The 22,521-nt window shown below is 38.5% G+C and overlaps 1 long non-coding RNA gene across 3 annotated transcripts in view; it reads right to left on the minus strand.

Annotated features, from left to right (window-relative positions):
* Nucleotides 1-22,521, minus strand: part of LOC139037084 (uncharacterized) — a 486,748-nt gene that overhangs the window by 324,064 nt on the left and 140,163 nt on the right. The gene's annotated exons all lie outside the window — the stretch shown is intronic.

Here is a 22,521-nt window from a genome sequence, read left to right on the forward strand (position 1 = left end):
TAGACTGAAAGGTCCACTAGACTCTCTTGTTTATGAACATAATCCTAGTGCTTGAGCTAGCATCTCCTGAAACAGAGGAAAAACTCAAAAATTAGTTATAGAATGAATAAATAAAATATGAGGGAGTGAATAAATGGATTGGTATATCTATGATTATATGGGTTATTATAAGAAATGATTAGTATTATTACATTATAACATATAATAACAATAAATATAGGTAATTATCCTTTACTGATTATCTATATTATGCCAGATACCATGAAGGGCATCTTAAATAAATTACTTCTAGTTGTCACACAGTTCTATGAGGTAGCAATTTTTACAAATGGGCAAACTGAAGCCAGGAGAAGTTGGGTTTCTGGTCCAGGGTTAATATAGTTTGTAACAATAATCAGTCTTTATCACATTGTTGTTTAGTCGTTCAGTCATGTCTGACTCTTTGTGACCTCATGGACTGCAGCACGCCAGGCTTCCCTGTCCTTCACCATCTCCCAGAGCTTACTCAACTCATGCTCATAGAGTCAACGATGCCATCCAACCATCTCATCCTCTGTCGCCCCTTTCTCCTCATGCCCTCATTCTTTCCCAGCATCAGGGTCTTTTCCTATGAGTCAGCTCTTAGAATCAGGTGGCCAAAATATTGGGGCTTCAGCCTCAGTCTTTGCAATGAATATTCAAGGTTAATTTCTGTTAGGATTGACTGGAATTTTTATCATACTTAACTTTTGTTGGAAGGCACTATTATTATTCTTGTTTTATAGATTATTGTGGAGAATAATAATCTATAGTCATTTTACAGATTACTGTTGGAAATAATAATCTGCAAAACCTCAATTTTATAGACTGGAAAATCCAAGTACAAAATCTGACTTGCTCAAAGTCAAACAAGTAGTAAGTAGTGGCTCCAGCAATCCGGTGTAGGCCATCTGGGACCAGGTCAGTGTTCACAGCCTAAATTCCTTTGCTGCTCAAAGTAAGGTCCAAGAGGCAGCAGCACCAGCAATACTTGAGTGTGTGCATGCATGCTAAGTCACTTCAGTCGTGTCCGACTCTTTGTGAGCCCATGGATGTAGCCCAACAGCCTCCCTCTGTCCATGGGATTCTCCAGGCAAGAATACTAGAAAGGGTTGCCACGCCCTTCTCCAGAGGATCTTTCCAACCCAGAGATTGAAGCTGCATCTCATATGCCTCCTGCATTGGCAGGTGAGTTCTTCCATCACCAGCGCCACCTGGGAAGCCAGCAACACTTGGGAACTTACTCAATATGCAGAGTTTCATGCCCTTCCCCCAAGCCTACATGCCAGGAAGAACCCCAGGTGATTCATAGACACAATAAAGTTGAGAAGCTCTGCTTTAAACATACTGCCACTCAGACAGGTGAGCAGAATTGGACAGAAAGAATTTTATGACAATAGGACTAGAACATATACAATATTTTAACTGGGAGTATTAAGTATACTTTTACATTAATTTAACAGAAGTATAACTATCTGAAACAAAACTAAAGGAAATTGCTGAACTTCCGATAAATGACTACTATATTTTCCTTATTCTTAACTTCATGTTTCAGCTTTAGTTCATAACAACCCTGTTATGGAGGATGAAATGTTAAAATTGTTCCCTTCTTCCCTCCTTTCTCTTTTCCCTACATCCACATTTATCTTGGTGTTTTACTGTTTTTCTGCCCTAAAATATGTAACATTTCCATTCCATTCACAACCATAAGCCCCTAGGTATTTAATCATAGGTCTGTATTTCTTTGGATTCAATGATCCTATATGTGCCTTTGTCATATCTTCTTCATTTCTCAGTTCAATACTTTGATTGACCCATGGATTCTCTGGGGTTTTTGTTTGGTTTGGTTTGGTTTGGTTTTGGTTTTGTCGAGGAGTGCTTTTTCAAAGGGATCATATTCCATAGATTGTTCCATATTTAAGAATGTTTACTTGCTGCCTTATAATGAATGAGAACTCGGCCAGTTATAAAATCTGGGGCCACACATTCCTCCTGGACTCTGTTGCAGCTGCTCTTTTTTCTCCTAGAATCATATTCGGGAAGAAGCCGGAAGCTAATCCAGGCACTGGCCTCTTGGAGGTGCATTGCTTCTTCTCTCCAAAAGTACTTCAATTTTTTTAATTTCTGTTTTTTAATCTTTGATAATTTTGACATAATGTATAACTTAAGCAGAAGATATCTTGATCTAGACAGCTATATTTCACCCCACCCCCAGTATAGTCTTTTCAACATGGTCATTTGGTTCTTTTATTTTAGGAGAATCTTTTTGAATGATTACTTAAAACACTGTCTTCCATGTGTTGGCTTCTCTCTTTTAGGGGCATAACTCCTGTTAGGATTCCTTTGTCTACCATGGAGGACACATCCTCTCTAATGGTTCTAGTTTCTCTTTTTCTTTATCCACACATTCATAAAATTAACTCAAGCTTCTCCTTCAAGATAGTGATTTGATATGAAGCTTTGCCTATTCTGCTTTTGCTGTTTGGGGTTCACTGGTTATCTGTAATGGAATTGTGTTGGCAAGGGCTGGACATTTACAATATCTCAAACTTCTGCTGGATGAATAGGAGTTGAGGAGTGGGAGAATGAACCAAGGCTAAATGCAGTCTTTAATGAGGTACCAGCACTGAACTCTTCAGAATGTCTTTGTTAGAGTGGCTGAAGAATGAGTCTATGGGACTTTGGATATTTTCTGTGAACTTACCCATGGCCTAACGAAAGAGTCCTCAAGTCCCCACCTGACCCTCTGACCCGGCTTTGGTGGTTTCTGTACCATACCGTGTTACGACACAGCCTGCTTCTCCTAGCTGCATCGGATCAGATTTGAGACCAGGGAATTAGAAATCCATTCATCTTTGAAATATTCTCAGAAAAAAAATCAATAGGCAAGCACAGGGTAACTGTGCCTAACAAAATAAAACAATCCCACCATCTGCCTGAAGAAGAATAAAAAGTGGTTGCTTAATGTAAATCAAAGCTAACAATAGGCACCACCTCACACCAGTCAGAGTGGCCATCTTTAAAACGTCTACTAATAACAAATTCTGGAGAAGGTATGGAGAAAAAGAAACCCTCCTATAGTAATAACAGAGATGTAAATTGGTGTAGCTACTATGGAAAACATCAAGGATGTTCCTTAAAAAACTCAAAATAGAGTTACCATATGATCCACAATCCCACTCCTGTGTATATATCCAAATAAAACTCTAATTTGAAAAGAAACATGAATCCCTATGATCATAGCAGCACTGCTCACATTAGCGAAGACATGGAAGCAGTCAAAAGTCCATTAACAGATGAATGGATAAAGAAGTGGTGCATATATACAATGTAATACTGCCTTGCCATAAAAAAAGAATGAAATAATGCCATTTGCAGCAACATGGATGTGCTTAGTCACTCAGTCATGCCCGACTCTTTATGACCCCACGGACTGGAGCCTACCAGGCTCCTCTGTCCATGGGGATTCTCCAGGCAAGAATACTGGAGTGGGTTGCCGTGCCCTCCTACAGGGGATCTTCCCAACCCAGGACTGAACCCAGATCTCCTGCATTGCAGATGGATTCTTTACTGTCTGGGCCACCAGGGAAGCCCAAGAATACTGGAGTGGGTAGCCTCTCCTGTCTTCAGGGATCTTCCCAACCCAGGGATCAAACCTAGATGTCCCACATTGCAGGCAGATTTTTTACCAACCGAGCTACCAGGGAAGCCCAGCAACATGGAAAGACCTAGAGATTACCATACTAGTGAAATAAGTCAGAAAGAGAAAGAAAAATACCATATGATGTCACTTCTATGTGGAATCTAAAATATGACTCACACGAACCTATTTACAAAACAGAAACAGACTCATAGATACAGAGAACAGACTTGTGGTTGCCAGTGCGGGGCAAAGGGAGGGATGCATTGGGAATTTGGGATTAGCAGATGTGAATTATCATATATAGAATGGATAAACAACAAGGTCTTACTGTATGTATATATATAACTGAATCACTTTGCTGTACATCAGAAACTAACACAACATTGTAAAGCAACTATATTTAATTTAAAAATAAGTTAAAATATTTTAAAAGTCAGCATTTTAAGAAACCAAACTCATTCAATGTCATTGGATTGTGAGAGAAAGCTGGGGCAGGGGCAGGGGCAGGTATCGGCTATGCCGAGTTATTTGACTTTTAGCCTGTGCTGGCCAGGAGCCACTGAGAGGTTTTGTTTTGTTTTGTTTCTTTTTTAGCAAAGAAATAACACAGTTACACTTGTGCTTCAAACAGATTGCTGTAGAAATTATGTGCAGGATAAATCTGAGATGGTCAAAGTCAGTGGTTTAAAAGGCTATTGGGAAAAAAATAATAATAAAAGGCTATTGGAAAGCTAGAGAAGAAATGAAGAATTCAATAGTTATTTAGATGTACAAAAGGAGGAGTAGGTAAATGGACTGGCTCAGGGAATCAGGATCCTAGCTCTAAGAACCACTATTTAGGCTCTACATGTACACATGCATCTGTGCTGTCATGTCTAACTCTTTGCAACCCAATGGACTATAGCCCACCAGGCTTCCCTGTCCATGGGATTTTCCTGGCAAGAATACTGGAGTGGGTTGGCATTTCCCCCTCCAGGGGATCTTCCTGATCCAGGGATTGAACCCATGTCTCCTGAATTGCACGCAGATTTTTTACTGCTTCCCCACAGGATCTGGCAATACCCAAGAAAGGAAACTGGGGCACACATAGATCCCAGGTGCTCATTCTATATGACTGACAGGAAAAAAACATGAGGGTCAAACAGTAATAGGTGAATCTTAAGACTGAAAGTCAAGGAAAATATAATTCTATACTCTATCAGAAGACATATCAAAATGATCCATATAAAATCTGCCCTCTAAATGGATAAATGTTTTTGTATGGCTGAGTCCCTTTGCTGTCTACCTGAAACTATCACCACATTGTTCATTTGTTATATTCCAAAATAAATAAAAAGTTAAAAAAAAAACCCTATCCTCTAATTTTGTCTAGAGTTGGGGTAGTTCTGAGTTTGTTTCTAAGGACTATTATTTGATTTTGTTTCCATGGACTGGGAAAGGAAGAGGTGGAGAGAAACCAGAAAAGAAAAAGAAAAAAAAAAAAAAACAGAAAATAACAAAAAGCTTCCTTTAGGACCTTTTAAAAATGTATCTCTTAATTGGCATCTATTTTTATATCACCATGACATCATCTTCCCATTTGCCTCAGTGACTCAATGGTAGATTTCATTCTTCTCCAAGATGTTCTCAAACTTTGTTCCTGGAAACACACTAATGGAATGAACATGGGCTCTGGAGTTCAGAAGATCTGGCTTTCAGTCCTGGCTCTGCCACAGGTCAGCAACATAATCTAGAGACCAAGTAATTTCTCCCCCTCTGCATCTCTGTTCCCTCCCGAGGAAAATACAAACTCAGACTTTCAGAGGAGTAACTGAAATGATGTAGGTTACAGTTTCTAGTATATAGCTTGCCAAGTAATAGGTGCTCTATGAAAGTTTGATTAACGTAACTCAAGCTTGTGATGCACATGGAATAGAGAGGGATGGAAGATGAAGAAGAAACACAATAAATGTGCATGTCAGACTAAGGCATTAATGGGCAAACATTTAAGAACTTTAAGAAGGGAAGGAAAATAGATTTGTTTGCAGGAGCCAAGCTAGAGCAAGTTACTCAGGTAAGATATGTAATAATCCAAGTAAGAAATAATGAACTCAGGCAGGATAGTGGTAGCAAAACTAAAAAGAAAGAATAATTTTCTTAGATATTTCAAGATTATTGATTACCAGTGGTAGTGTAAAAGAAAGAGGAGACTAGAATGGCTCCACTTTCTAACCTGAAAGACAATGCATTGTCCTATTCAAAAGACAATGAACAGAGGAGGAAAAGTAAGTGTAAAGATGAAGACAAGTAGCTCACTTATTGAGTGATTCTCATAGGAACCATGGGGCTTCCCTGGTGACTCGGTTGGTAAAGAATCCGCCTGCAATGCAGGAGACCCAGGTTCAATCCCTGGGTAGGGAAGAAGGAGAAGGAAATGGCAACCCACAGTATTCTTGCCTGGAAAATTATATGGACAGAGGAGCCCGGTGGGATACGGTCCATGGGGTCACAAAGAGTCAGACACAACTTAGTGACTAAACCACATCATTCAACAAATACTGTGGAATGTCTAAAATATCAGAACATGTGGCATGCAGCAAGGAACCTACAGAGATGATCCCACCCCTCATGGAACTTAGATGCCAACAAGAAAGTTAACTAGATAAAAGCATTCAAGAAAAGTGATCCAGGAAGTGTGATCCAGGAGAGCATTCAAGGAAAGCAATCCAGGAGAGAAGTATATGTGAAAGTCTTGAGGCTGAAAGAAACACCACCTTTATAGAAATAAGGGAGTTCTCAGGCCGAAGTGAAGAAAGGAAGGCACCTGATGAGGATAGAGGTGTTTTCAGCTTGTGCAGGTCCTCATGGAACATTTCAAGAATGTGGGCTTATAGACAAAGGAATGGAAAAAGAAGATGTACTATATATAACAGTGGAATATTACTCAGCCATTAAAAAGAATGAACTAATGCTATTTGCAGCAACATAGATGGACTTACAGATTGTCATACTGAGTGAAGTAAGGCAGACAGAAAAGGAGAAATACTGTGTGACATCCTTTATATTTGGAATCTAAAAAGAAACGATACAACTGAACTTATAAAATAGAAAGAGACTCACAGACTTAGAGAACAAACTTACGGTTGCCGGGGGAAGGGAGGAAAGGGATAATTAGGGAGTTTGGGATGGGCATGTACACACTGCTATATTTAAAATGGATAACCAACAAGGGCCTACTGTATAGCACATGGAACTCTGCTCAATATTATGTGGCAGCCTGGATAGGAGGGGAGTTTGGGGGGAAATGGATACATATTCCACTGGAAAATCATGTGGACAGAGGAGCATGGTGGGCTCCTCTATATGTATGGCTGAGTCCCTTCATTGTTCACATGAAACAATCACAACACTGTTAATCAGCTACACCCTAATACAAAATTTAAAAGTTTAAAAAGAAAAGAAATAAATTAACCATCCTAGAAAACAAGAAGAATATGGGCTTTCTCTCTACAGTTATTGAGGTCATTGATGAGTTTTGAACAGTAATTTGAGATATGGTCAGACTCATATTTGGAAATTTCACTCTAACTGCAGTTAAGAAGAATGCTTTAAGGATAAGCACTTGTCAGACTTGAAGTTCTGAAAGCCCACCTGCTACAGAAAATCTAGACGCAGGATAAAAAAATACAAATGTAAGTTTAAATGCGTTGCTCAGCTTACAAGAAAGAAACAGAAATCCCCAAAGCTCATAAAAGTAATATGCTGAAACCAAACTGGTAGACAAACTCTGCAGCCAGAAGTGCCCTGGAATTAAATGTTAACACCACAAAACTAGAGTTTTGGGAACCAATGGCTGTCTGGGAGAACAGGAGCTTAAACTTTTGGCCCACTGAATGGACAGCATTGTTAAGACATTTAAAAGATCTACACTCAATGAAAAAGACAGCTAGAAGAAAATTCATTTACTTCCAAAAGAAGAGGAGATAAGGATACCTATTTATCTCTAGGTGGGGCAAAATATAGTTTTCAAAAATGGTTAAAAAAAAAAAATGATATTGTTATCTTACTTTAAATTTTGATGTGTTACAAAATAGAAATAGACTCACAGACATACAAAACAAGCTTATGATTACCAAAGGGGATCATGGTGATGGAGGTCAGGGGAGAGATAAATTAGAAGTTTGGGATTAACATACACATACTAGTATATATAAAATAGATAAACCACAAGGGCCTACTATATAGCACATGGAAGTATATTCAATTCATTGTAATAGTCTGTAATAGAAAAGAATCTTAAAAAGTATCTATATAAAACTGTGTATAACTGAATCACTTCGCTGCATACCTGAAACTAACACATATTGTAAATTAACTATACTTCAACTTAAAAATGGTCACATAATTTTAAAAAAAGAATTACTTTAATCACAAACACATACACACAGACTTCACTGTGCATCACTTTATTTTACTTTCTAGGCCAGAGAGATAGTGAAAATCTCCTAGTTAGGTTCTCGTACTACTCTTTGAGCATAAATTCTGTTATCTGGAATTTACCACTAAAATAATGTAGATTTTCCATAAAGCTTCCAGGAAACACAAGGACTTCTGGGCAACATATAACATTAATGGTAATATCTAATATTTGTTACATGAGTTAAATTTTACAAAATGCTATTAAAACAGGAGATAGTACTATTCTCTCTTCTGGGAAAGCCTGATTACCCAGCGTCAACTCCTTAAAGAGCTCACATGCATTTACTTGTGAGCTCTACATATTGACTCTCTGAATAATTGCCCAATGAATGAATCAACTACATTTCCTTCTCTTGGGTTTCTTGTACAGATTAGCCATTCCATCTTTTCTCTTCACGGGCAATTTCCAGTTGTATGTCTCTCTCTATGCCAGTGTTAAAGAAAATGGAGGTGAATTCTGTTTCCACAACTTATAAGTTGTGTGACTCTGTGCAAGTTACTGACCCCGCATTTTCTTCATCTGTAAAACTGGAAACAGAAACCCATACTTGAGATTTCTCTGAGGGTCAGATAACAGAGATTTGTATATGTATACATGGATTTTATTACATATTATGCCTTCCTGGGCATCCTTGAACTTAACCATTACTCAAAAACAGAAAAGTCCTTACACAGGATCACTATTTTGGGTTTAGGTGCATTGTTTAGTTTCCATATAAATGGGGTTGCTGATTTTGAGGGCTTTTCAGTTACTATTTTGATATATTTTTATCAGTTTTTTTTTTTTAAAGTATAGTTTTGGCCAGAGAACATGATCTATTATGATAGTCATTCTTTGGAATATATTAAGACTTCACTTTTGACCTAGTATGTGTTAATGTATTTGGCCTCTATTTGGAAGAATATGCATTCTCTATATTTTTAAGGGGCAGGGATATATCTAAATCTATATATTTATATCTGTCTATATATTAAGTCAAGCTTGTTAAATGTGTTGATCCACTCTTCTGTATGTTTTTCTACTTATTTTGAAGGAAGTCTATTAAATCTTCCACTATGACTGTGGGCTTTATCAATTTATACTTGCATTTCTGTGCACTTTTAGTTTCTATATTTTGAAACTACATTATAATATAGTGCATTTGTTATGCCACTCTTTTGGTATAGCCTACTGGTACACTGTCTCTTTTATCCACAATTATCTTTTACTCCTAATATTGTTCTGTGACTTTAAATCTATTTGAAAGTGAAAGTCACTCAGTCGTGTCCTACTCTTTGGGACTCAATGGACATACAGTCCATGGAATTCTCCAGGCCCAAATACTGGAGTGGGTAGCCTATCCCTTCTCCAGCAGATCTTCCTGACCCAGGAATCAAACTAGGATCTCCTGCATTGCAGGCGGATTCTTTACCAACTGAGCTATCAGGGAAGCCTTAAATCTATTTAGTTTGATGTTAATGTTCTTATGCCAAGTTTCTTTCAGGTATTATTTGTCTGATATGTTCTTTTTCCATCTCTTTCCTTTCTTTCAGATTTTAGCTATATCTCATAAAAAGAAAAAATGTGTTTCCTTTCAATCCTTAACTTTATGTATTTCAACAAATTTTATCTATTTACAATTATTATGCTTATTCATATTCTTGAATTTATCTCTTTCATCTGACTTTCCCTTTTCCATAATTTAAATCAAGGACAAAGAATTGAATTAATCACATTTTTCAGTAAATAATCACTAGTTCCACACTCAATTTTTTCCCCATCTCCCTCTCTCATTTATCACCTATCTCATATGATTATAACCCTTAATATGCCTGATATGATTATAAAATATGTATATGTGTTTTAAAAGTTCTGTAAAATTCATGTATATAACCATTTAACCTCTTCATTTTGTTTTCAGTTTTTTTCTTCTTTCTTTCCTGTTGTTGTCTGATAGAATTTCTTAATTCCTTTGTCTCCCACTACTGGCTTACTGACTTGATTTCTTTCTACTTTTTTTACTTATTACTTTTTCATTTTGAACATGAAGACATAACCTAGAGACTGAAGTTAATGTATCCTCCTCTTCAATATACACTCCACTCTTCCTCTGCACCATTCCCTCATGCTCCATGATATTACTTTGGAAATGTTGCTTCCACTTTAACTGTCACTTAAATGAACTTTATTTTTATAGTCAGCGCTATGCAGATTTATCAACATGTTCAGCAATATTAGTTCTCCATTGCTTTTTCACGCCCAAGTCCTTCTGAGTTCAATTCCCTCTCTCCTGAAGTACTAAGAGTAAGAGTCTTTAAGTCATAAATGCCCTGCTCCTCTTCATCGGAAAATGTCTATATGTTATCTTAATTCTTATATTATAGTTTAACTTGGTTTAGAATTCTAAGTTAACAGTGAATTTCCCTTAAAATTTTCTATCTATTATTCTCTTTTCTTTTGCAGTCTACTGTTGATAACTGTTAGCAGGACATTAGTTTTTCTCTCTGGCTGCTTTTACATTTTCGTCTGTGCCTTAAATGGTTCCACAGTTTTCACCATAGGATGTCTGTGTGTAAATCTATTTCATGTTCTTTAGAACCTGTGTGCTTCTTCCACTTAGGCATTAATATATTTCTTCAATTCTACAAAAAAAAATCAGGCATTATATCTTAAATTATTGCCTCTGTCCCATCTTTCTGTTGGGTCTTCTCATTCTCTCCTCCATGTTTCTTAGCCAATACTTACTGTCTTTCTTTTTATCTTTAGGTTCAGCCCACTAGTACCTTCCTCAGATCACTCTCCACTTGGTCAGTTATCTCCTTTTGGTACTTAATATATTACTTAAGTCAAGTATTGTTTATAATTTTAATAACTTTTTTTATTTTTAGAAATTCTACTTGAATTTTTTCAAATCTACATGTTCTTTTTCTATATATCAGTTCATATTTATTACAGTTTCTATTCCTTCATTAAGCTCAAAGGTCCTTTAATTATAGTTATTGTATAGAATCTTTCAGATTGTTCTATTTTTCTCTGCTTGGAGTACTAATTCTCATCTATCTTGCACCAGCTAATTTTCTGTCCTGATGCATAATTTTCTCACATAATTTACCATTTTAATTATGAACTCATATTCAGTGAGGATTGTATTTTCTAAGATGTCTTAAGGGCTCTGTTTTATGGAAGAATCCACATTTAGTGGTTTACTATTTGCTTCTCCAAGGACTTCAAAAGAGTTTTGTTAATAATTTCTCAGCGTGTAGTTCTAATACTGTAATAGTAAAATAAGTTAAATTTGGGGATTTGATTTCTTGTAACTGACTTTTGTTTTTAACCTCACTTATAGCTCCAGGCATCCAGAAAACTTCCTTGCTATTTCCTTAGTTTTCTCATCTCTTTTCTATGGATGCAGTAGCCATCTAATTTTCCATGCTTTATGCAAGAGCTCCCCTCTAACTCTCTGTAGCCTAAGTCCATATATTCTGTTCTGTTGCTCCAGCTTTGAGTTTCCTCTCCATTTTTGTGCTTAGGTATTCACCTTTTAAGCTCAGATTTCATTATTATTATGTTGTTATTGTTATTTTGCTTTTATCCAGCATGTGTCTGTGTTTGTAGCATTGAGGGTACTGATTACATTGGTTTGATTCACTTGGTTGTTAGAAGTTTCACTGGGGTGCCTTGTTTTATGTAGGAGTTAAGATACTTTTCTAATTCTCTTGTCCTAAACCTTAGCTCTCAAACCCAGTTTTGATTTGAAACACCCCACTCAGTCATTCCCAGTATTTATTCAACCAGCTTAAAGACATGCTTGGAGAAAATCAAAGCCAAGTAGTTCAGGTGTTCTTGAAACTATTTGAAATTACTTGAAACTGAACTTCTATGTACTCTTCGGAACCTAATTTTTTTTCATTCCTTTAAGAAACTAATGTCACACAAAGGGAGTGACTGCTCTTTTTTGTCCAGAAATATATCTTCCTTGGTTCCCTCAGTAATGCCTTCATTAGATCTCATGCACAATTACTGGCTATTTCCATTTCCCTTTAACAAGGTTGTCTGCCTAATTAAGAACACTTCAAGACCTGGACCACAAGTGATGTGCTTTTCAGAGGGGCAACTAAACAACTTTTTTTTTTTTGCTGTTTCATTACAGACACCATCAGAAATAAAACTAAGGATCTAATCTCATATGCAAAAAGAAAAGTTCTGTTGTTTTTAATATTCTTCTAAAGCATGATACCTTTGGTAAATAGATGGTAACATTTCATGCAAATTAATATATTAAAAGTATTTGCAACTTAACATAGTCCCCCTTGGGGGGAAAAGGCCTTTGTTGATATCCAATAAGTGACAAAGAACATTATTACATACACTATATATTATATCTGCATACATGTATATAATAACCTCATTTTGAAAATTATATTCTATTCAAGGGCAAAAGCTGAATTGTGATCTAAACTACATAAGAAAAGGATCACTAAGAAACAAATCACTCTACAAACCCTTGTCTATTGCTCCTCAGGATGGTAGGAAAAGACTGCATTTCAGTAAAATATTCAGTGGTTTCAGCAGTTATTTGAGTATTTGTTCATCTTCAGTCCTCCAGTTATTATAATGAAGACATTTTTAACAGAAAAATATGAATACTGTGGGTCATCTCCTCGAAGTAATCACTATACATTGTAGTAAGACCAAATATTATGTTTACACATAAATGACCTCTTTTCTTTAAAAAAAAATTCATGTCTTTTTTGTTCTTTAACTATTCCTTACTCCTGACTTCACTAATCAGTGTAGAAAGTGCAAGCTTCACAGGGACTCTCAATCTTCCTTACATTGTAAATAGCACAAAGATTGCCCCCATTCACGCATCCTTCTACCTGCCCAGTTTTTAATAAGAGCTAGTGCCTACATAAAGACTTCTAACATCAGTCTTTGGTCCTCTGATCCAGTCTATTTTGCCTTGTCCTGGCCAAAACACAAAAAAGGAAAAATATAAAGGCATGGGCAGACACTTCTCAATTCCCCCACTCTGCTTGCATTTCTATATGTCGCCCCTCACATTTCTATACATCTCTGTGTTTCTTCCTTCTTTACTGGGACTGTAGGTCTGTTAACAGTGACTGGAAGGATTAAATATAGATTGATTTTTGGCTCTCTACATGTACCTCATTTACAAACTTTTTGTTTACAAAGAAAAAGCTGATTCTTGAACTGTGTACAACAGAAACTATATTGCTTCAATGCAACCCTGTTGTTCGATTATTCAACCCTTAACTATCTTTCCAAAAGAGTAACTCCTCATATATATTTTCTAGTGGCAAAGAAATTCTCACTGTTGATTTGTCAGGTGAAAAGAATGACAGCTATTATAAATAATACAGAAAGCGTATATGCTAGATCAACATACAAAGTAATAGAAACTGATCGTTTGAACAATGTGCCAGAACTCCACAACCAAATGATTTTTTATCTCCTACAAAGTAGGCAGTGTAGAATGTGTCTTCACAGTTCTCACAGGCACTGTTGGCTTTGCTCAGAACAATTTTGGAACTTCTCTTTCAGAATGGTCTTTAGGGCCTGGTCTACATTGCTTTGAACAGAGACTATCCCAGACTCTAGGATAGCAAATCACCATCATGGAAGAGTTATTCTTACTTCATTTTGTCTTTAAGATGTAAACATTACATGGAGAGAACTGAAATAGATGTTCAAGGTGGATAATACATTTGGGTCTGCTCAAATACCAGTAGTGAGACTAACAGGTAATAGGAGCATTTTCTTAGTATACCTTATAAACTGATCCTGAAGCTAGGATGAATTTCAAAATAGTTGCGAAAACAACAGCTTCATCACAACAAAAACAAATCCTCTCGTAGAAATTCCCTTCAAAGGGCAACACTCCTCTCCTTTAACAGTTTAAGTACTGCTGTATTTCTTATGTGAAATTACTTTTTGTCTATAATTCATAGTTTCATTCTCTTTAAAAATATTTAGAGAGGTTTACTGAAAGTATTTTTTATGTTCAAGTTGTATAGGATTAAAGATTTGCTTTCAAAACATATTTTGAAAAGTAAATGTTTTCTGGGGGAAAGGCTAGGATATGATCATTGAAGTTTTATTTACTTCAGAGTAAGTTTTCTTGGTTGCATAAAGCATGCAAGTATTTGTACAAGGTTCCCTTTCCTGAGGCAGAGCTGGAGTGAAGCAACAGGAGATGACACAGACTTGGAATGAAGGGGTGTTGACTCTAACCCTGACTAATTTGTTGTCTCCTGACAACAAATATCAAATTGTTTTTCCATCTGTGATGCTTATCAGCCTCTGAGGATTTGCAGAATTAAGTGAAGTGACTTTTGAAAGCCCTACAGAATCAAATTGTAGCAGGAGACAGAGCCCTGGAGCCCTGAATGGGGAAATCCAAAAACACTGTTTTGAACTGGTAATTAGAGTTTAGCTATCTTTCAGCCTCTGACCCATTCAACCATTCAGCCTTTTGGAATATGCTGAAATGCTGGATGAGCACAAGAATCACTAAAGCATAGGACTCAAATGATCACAACCAAAAACTCGCCAACACTAAATTTTCAGAATTGTGACTATAATCAGCAATCACAGTAAACATTGTCACAAGACACCAGCTACTATCTGAAGACACACAGTATATATACAACATAGTACATAGCTTAATTCATCTACATGTGTATTTTTCAAAATCTGAAAATATGTAGATAGATAGATGATATATATGTTTGTGTATATGTGTACATATACACACACACACACACACACACACACACACACCATGAGGAAAAGAGGCTATCTGTGACATGGAATTATTTTTTCTTCTTTTATCTTTATCTGTATTTTCTAACGTTTCTAAAAGGAACTCATAGGAATATGAATAACTTCAATTCTCATAAAAATAAAATACTCAGTGTAAGTGGGATCACGCTGAAGAAGTGATAATAGAACATAGGTATATTACCTCTGTCTACTTGCCCCGTCTAATCTGTGTGTCTCAGATGGTAACGAATCTGCCTGCAATGCAGGAGACCCAGGTTTGATCCCTGGGAAGATCCCCTAGAGAAGGAAATGGCAACTCACTCCAGTATTCTTGCCTGGAGAATTCCATGGACAGAGGCGGGCAGCAGCCCATGGGGTCGCAGAGTTGGACACGACTGAGCGACTAACACTACACTACTAGTTGCCCCATAATGGGCTGCACAAAGCTGTCAGACACATGCACCCTGGACAGCATGCTATGGATTATCTTGCTAAGCAAAATTTTCAAATCGATCATCCATATAAAAGTTGATTAAAGGGCTCATTCATTATACTGAATTCAAGGTCACTTATCCCTGTGCAACAGTAAAAACAATGCAAATAAAATACAGAGTCTGCATTGCTCTCATCATTCATATCAGCCCAAGCTAATTAAAAATAGATTTTTTTTCCAATTGTTTTATACTCAGAAAAATTAAGCTTCTTGTTTGTTCTCTCTGTACTACCAAGAAATAGCATGTATATGAAGGTGCCAACCTTAAAATATGATGCATTTAAATCTTGGAAACTGGAACTACATTTAGTTTTTCATTTTTTCCATCTTTACTGTCATTGTTCAATGCCAACATGTTCTTTGGAGTGTACATAGAATAAAAGACCACATTCATTTCCAATAACTTACAGAAGAGTGTGAATCTCAATGAACTTCTGCAAAGGGCATGGTGGAAGAGAAATACTTTAGAGTGAATTAGTATGAAAAAAATTGCAGTACATGGAAACTTCTGTTTGACAGTTTTTGACTGAAAAATTATAAGGTATCCATGTTATTTCTCAAGGTATTCATTTTCTTCAAATTAGACACTGGCTCAAATACTCTTTAAATAGCACTGCTTGGAGGTATGCTTTTTCGGTGGTGGGGGGGCAGAGAGGAACACATTAAAGTGTAGTCTGGCATTATCACTGGTTAATGGTCTATTAGCTTTATACTCCAGAATTTAATGAAAAGGATTTTTGAAAACTTTCAGATCAACTTGGTGAGTGAGGAGGTGGGAGGGTAGGTGGAGGATGGGCAGGATAAATGATGCGTGCTGCTTCTGATATTATTTAGCAGATTTTCCCAAAGAAATTATTTTAGCTCATTCTTAGCTTTCAAGTCATTATTTGGAAAATATATTCTGTCTTGGAATGAAACACAGAAATTCAGAATAATATGTAACTCCTTCTGTTAGAGCAAAATATCTTGGTTTCTGTACATATCACGTATCTATGAAAACTGGCATTTCTTTTAGGCCACTAAGTCTAAGAGATCTTACCTGAAGTCACTGTGCCAGACAGAATTTTGGCCCCACAGCCTTTGCTCACTGAATATTGACTATGTAATTTGCATTGTTATATAATTACATGGCAGATGTAATTAAGGTAACTAATCAGTTGACTAATCAGATAGACTACTGATCATTTGGGGCTTCCCTTGTAGTTCAGTCAGTAAAAGAATCTGCCTGCAGTGCAGGAGACCCAGGTTCAATCTCTGGGTTGGGAAGATCCCCTGGAGAAGGAAATGGCAACCCACTCCAGTATTCTTGTCTGGAAAATCTCATGGACAGGAGTCTGGTGGGCTGCAATCCATGGGGTCGCAAAGAGGACACGACTGAGCAACCGACACTGATCATTTAAAGTAAAGAGATTATCCTGGAGTATTCAGTGAGCCTAACCTAATCAAATAAGACTTTGAAAGTAGAAATCTTTCTCTGCCTGGTAGCAGATGAAGTCATCAAAGTTTCAAAGGATGAGAAAAACTTGATATGCCACTTTTTATTTGAAGATGAAAGGAGTCACTTATTAAGTAAATAAGAATTTCAATTCTATAATAGCAAGAAACTGAATTCAGCCAACAACCTTAATGAGTTTGAAGTGGAACTTTCCCCAGAACTCCCAGATAAGAGCCCAAACTAGCCAACTTCTGGATTTTAGTCTTGTGAGGCTCTAAGTAGAGGGCCACGCTTTACTTAAACTCCCAACCCACACGACTGAGAAAATAAGTGGGTGTTACTCTAAACTGCCAAGTTTATAGTAATCTGTTACAGCATCAATAGAAAATGGACACAGTTGGGCTTCTTGAGTGGTTCAGTGGTAAAGAATCCACCTGCCAGTGCAGGAGACATGGGTTTGATCTCTGATCCAGGAAAGATCCCACATGCCGCAGAGTGACTAAATCCAAGCACCTTAACTGTTGAATTTGTTCTCTAGAGACTGGGAGCCACAACTACTGAAGCCCAGAGACTAGTCCCTACTCGCCACAATTACAGAAAAGCCCAAACTGCAGCAAAGACCTAGCATAGCTAAAAATAAATAAACAAACACAATTTTTAAAAAAGAAACTGGACATGGCCACACAGTGAACAAAGGCTCTTAGATATCACACCACATTGTTAACCACCCTCCCCAGTAGTTGAACTGGTACACAACACCACTCCCACCACCGCCCCTGGGTGCCTCTCTCACCCAGGGCCACATCCCCTCTCACGTGATCAAGGGCATCATTGCAGCAAACAGCTCAGGGAGGCCCACGGTGTCTCACACACAAGATCCAAACCCACACTGAAGATACTCCACTTCACTGCCTTCCGCACCACAGCAGCCTCAGGACCCTGGGTATTGAACCAGAGAATCTTTAAGGGGTTCCATTGCAGCTGGCAGAGTGTTCTAGGCTCTTCCCCTAATCTCCATATTGAGCAGTGTAGCTTCTCCAGGATTAGACAATATTTCAGTCTGTATAAAATAGCAGAAAGCATATGGGCTCCAGCATCCTGCTGCCAAGGTTCAAATCTGGAGCTCATCTTCTGCATGACTTGGGCAAGTTACTATGTGTTCCCTGTGTAAAAGGGAGGTTAAAAAGGCTCCACCTCAAAGATCTGTGGGGAGCATTAAATGATTTAGTTATTAGATGCTTAGTGTAGTACCTGGCAAGCAATAAATGCATGATTACATATTTTTTACTTCTTATCACCCATCATTAGGAATATTATGGCACTCCCTCTTTTCCTACCTATTCAATTAATTTACCCAGTGAAAACTCACATTCCCTTATTACCTTAGAATGTGTTTCACATGTTCTTTGATTCAGTGATACCCAAACTTGCTTGATGTTAAGAAACACCTAAAGTACTTCCTAAAAGTACAAATTCACAGGCTCTGTCTCTGTAATTTCTGTTGTAGGAAGTCAGAAAAACTCCAGAAATCAGCCATTTTTATCAAGGGCCTCAGATGACTCCTATGAATTGTCCTGGTTAAGGACTAGGATCTACGTAATCATGGTCATTTTCAGCCACTGATACAGGTTGTAGGAGCCCGGGGTGGGGGGATTGGGGGCAGGGCATGTGCCAGGATATCCCAAAAGGCCAAGACCCTTCTAGAGCCACCATGCACACTGTCACAGGATGCCAAGATCTTGTCAGGAAAAAATGCAAGCACCCCCCGCAACCCCCAGCTAATGCACAGTCTGCAACAGCAGATTCATACATAGGCCCTTAAGAAAGTGTTCCTTCCACCCCAGTTTCTGTCATTCAAAGTAGCTGGTTAAACAAGCCACTGTATAGCACAGACAATGCTTCTCAAAACTCTGTAATAACCTGAATGGGAAAAGAATTTGAAAAAGAACAGATACATGTATATGTACAGCTCAATCACTTTGTCATGTGCCTGACACTAACACAACATTGTTAATTAACTGTGCTCCAAAATAAAATAAAAATTTTTGAAAAGTGGCTAGTTAATGCTAACATTATTTGGGGAAGGGATGAAATGAAAGCTGTTATGCCCGGCTATGCTAGAGTATGAAGCATCAAATCACTGGCGGTGCTCATAGCACCTGGCACAAAGGAAACACTCAAGAAATGGCTGCTGGCTTAGATACACCCTGACCCACGTGTGCAGCTGAGTGACAGGCCAGAGGTGCTGCTTTCCCTGCCTGCCATGGGTTTTCTTGGCTACATGAGTTCACACCAATCTTTAAGACACTCTAACCCTGCAAGAGTGTAGACCCCAAGGGTCACAGATAAAAATGGATTTATGTGAAATTAATTAAACTTAAGCCCTGGCAAGGTCATGTACTTTTTAAAACTCCACAAAAGAGAAGATATTTTTTACTGTTTTCTTTCTGAAGGATCCCAAAACTCTATAAGCTTCAGGCTCCATCATAACTCTTCAAAGAGAGGTTTAGAACTGCTAAGAGGACAGGGAAATAAGATGCTTGAGACAGCCATGCCCTCCTTGCAGCCTGCAGGTTCCAACACCAACAGCTTACGCTCCGAGCAAGTGAACAAACTGTGGTCCCAGCCTCAGGCACAGCTGATCCCTCGTCTCTATGCCCAGCCAGCAGTGCAGAGCTCTTACTCTTGCACTTCTGATCCCAGAAGCTGCAAGGAGCCAAGGAAGACCTCCACTGGCCCTGCCACTCAAATTCCTTTAAAAAATATATGTATATGTATGTTGACAATTATTAAAGTCCTTATTGAATTTGTTATAATATTGCTTCTGTTTTATGTTTTTTGACCCCAAGGCATGTGGGATCTTAGCTTCCCAACCAGGGATCCAACCCATACCCCCTGCATTGGAAGGTTAAGTCTTAACTACTGGATCACCAGGGAATTCCCTTAAATCCCTTTTTATTGTCCCAGAGCTTCTGGTTTCTCACCCCTAGCCCCTCCCCTGTGTGCCAGTTCCATTTTGTCCCTCATCCCCTATTCAATGATCATGCTCTCTAACCATAACGGCAAGGTGGCAATTAAAAATATGCTGATGCCTTATGCACAGAGCTCTACAAACATTCTGTGATTTAATTTGAAATATTTGCTTTATATAATTTGTAGATTTTAGCTATTGGACTAAGATCATTCACAGAAATAGATTGTAATTTACTGCTGTTTTTCTGGGAGTTTTTTTATTACTGCATAATTAAAACCTACTGTCAGCTAGCACTGGGAGAAAATGTTGGTGTTACGCAGTGTGAATTTTAATTGGCTGCACAATTACCATCTCTTCTTTCAGCAAACCTGCATCTCTGCAGTAATGTGTGTGCATAACTCTCAAATCCCATAAGATGCCTATAACCCATAACCTCACAATAAACTTATGGTCTGATTTTTCCATTTGTCAGCCCTGCTGATGCTTTCACAGTGAAGGACCTCAAACTAAATGGCATGTGGACTTGGGGAAGTTGGCATCAGTGTGAGCAGGTTTGGAGGAAAGTCGGCACAGAACATGGGGTTTTCTGCTCTGGAGGTATTCCCTGCAGCCATCAGGACTGACATTATTACAAAGATGGAAACATGGGCCAGCAACTCTTCACTTGTGCTGTTTCTCACGGCCAAAGACAAGGGGCTCAAGCGGGCAATGAAAGAGGACTTCAGATTCTTAATAGGAGAACTACCCTCTATTCAATAGAGGTTTTTAAACTGAAGTAGAGTTGATTTACAATATCATGTTAGTTTCGGGTTTATAGAAAAGTGACTCAGCTATCGTTCTCAGATTTTTACTGTATATCATTCCTTGCACTATACAGTGAATCCTTGTTGCTTATCTATTTTATGTAAGTAGCTTGTATCTGCTAATCCCCTACTCCTAATTTATCCCCTACCTCCTCTTCCCTTTTGGTAATCATAAGTTTGTCTTCTGTGTCTGTGAGTCTGGTGCTGTTTTGTCTACAGAGTCATTTATATTATTTTTTTAGATTCCACATGTAAGTGGTATGGTATTTATCTTTGTCTGTCTGACTTGCTTCACTAAGTACAATATTCTCTTGGTCCATCCATGTTGCTGCAAATGGGGATTTTCCATTCTTATTTACAGCTGAGTAATATTCCATTGTGTATATTTACTACATCTGTATAGGTTCTTCTGGTCAAAATATACCTACTCTGTGCCAGTTCCTGGGCTTGGCACTGGGGGTGCAGGACTGAATAATACACAGTCTCTGTTCTCAACAAGGGCTTCCCAGGTGGCACTAGTGGTAAAGAAGCCGCCTCCCAATGCCAGAGACATAACAGACATAGGTTCGATCCCTCAGTCGGGAAGATCTGCTAGAGAAGGGCGTGGCAACCCACTCCAGTGTTCTTGCCTGGAGAATCCCACAAACAGAGGAGCCTGGCAGGCTACAGTCCACGGGTCGCAAAGAGTTGGACACAACTAAAGTGACTTAGCATGCACGGCCGTTCTCAACAAGTACAAATTCTAGCAGAGAAAGGAAAACATTCATATAAATAATTACATCACCACAGGTTTTGCTAGAGATATGAGGAACTGTTTGATATAATGAAAAGAACATGGTCTTTGGAATCAGAGAGATTACAGTTCAAATCTGACCTCTGCAATGCATTCAGCTCTACCACTTTTAGAAAAGTTGCTTCATCAAAGAACAGTGATTTCCTTACAGAAACAGAATGCTACCCCACGCAGGGCCAAGAGGCTCCACAGCTGCTAGGAGGGGGTGTCTGATCAGAGCATTCCCCTCCCTTGTGCTCCCCTTAGAGGACATGTGGTGGGGAATTTCAGTGACAAAGATGAGAAATGACAGATGTCAGGTACTTGGTACAATGGCTCGCATGTCATAAGGCATTTGATAAGTGATAGTTATCACTGTTGACAACTACTGGGAAAACACCATCTCTCCTGTCCTTGGGCTATTTCAATAACCACCAAGCTCCAATCTCTCCTCCCACTGAGTTTCCTTGAAACACCCCAGGAGAGCTCTTTCTGCAAAGCAAAGCTGATCTGTTAAAGATCTGCTTTAAATGTTTAGTATCTCCATCTCCCAATTCTATCTTCTTGGCAGAGTTGGGGGCACTACAGTGCCCGACCACCCTCCCTCTTCTCACCACCACCCTCCCTCTGCTCCTTACAGAGCAACTTCCCTACCACACCTGCTTCCTCCTGCTCCCTGATTTTGGACATTCTGTTCCCTTCCAGTCCAACCACATCTGCTTGTTGAAATCCCCTTGAGGAGCCACACTCTAGCCATAGTATCCTACAAACTAGTAACAGACTCAAACCTCCACCCAACTGTTCTCTCCACTTTCCTGTTTGTCCCTGTCTAATTCATTCTTCAAAATGCAACCAGCCTTGTTTGTACCCAGTAATCCCATTATGGCACTCACTTCCTTAAAACCTTCAGTGATTGTGTTCCCATCATAGTTGAGTGAAGTCTGATCCCCGACCATGGCCTGCGAGGCCCTGCCTGATCTGACCCCTCATGTTGCCCACCTTGGTCACTGCACTCCAGCCACACTGACCAGCTGCAGCTACTCCAACCTCAAGCCTTTCCTGCCTCATGTGAGCACCAGCTCCTGCTTCGAGAATCCTGGACACCTGTCCTTAGCGGGCCTCACACTGACTCCTCCCCTGCTCAGCTCCAGGGCCTCAA

Source organism: Odocoileus virginianus, chromosome 2 (assembly GCF_023699985.2).
Source record: "Odocoileus virginianus isolate 20LAN1187 ecotype Illinois chromosome 2, Ovbor_1.2, whole genome shotgun sequence".
Taxonomy (NCBI): domain Eukaryota; kingdom Metazoa; phylum Chordata; class Mammalia; order Artiodactyla; family Cervidae; genus Odocoileus; species Odocoileus virginianus.